We start from the raw sequence: 281 nt of genomic DNA on the forward strand, positions 1-281 counted from the left end.
TGTGTATTTAGGGGTATAGGGTGTGTATTTAGGGGGTAGGTATAGGGGTGTCTATTAGGGGGTATAGGGTGTGTATTTAGGGGTTTATAGGGTGTGTATTTAGGGGGTATAGGGCTGTGTACTTAGGGGTATAGGGCTGATATTTAGGGGGTATAGGGTGTGTATTTAGGGTGCATAGGGTGTGTATTTAGGGGGTATAGGGGGTGTATTTAGGGGGTATAGGGTGTGTATTTAGGGTGTATAGGGTGTGTATTTAGGGTGTATAGGGTGTGCATTTAGGC

Source organism: Carcharodon carcharias, chromosome 19 (genome assembly GCF_017639515.1).
Source record: "Carcharodon carcharias isolate sCarCar2 chromosome 19, sCarCar2.pri, whole genome shotgun sequence".
NCBI classification, from domain to species: domain Eukaryota; kingdom Metazoa; phylum Chordata; class Chondrichthyes; order Lamniformes; family Lamnidae; genus Carcharodon; species Carcharodon carcharias.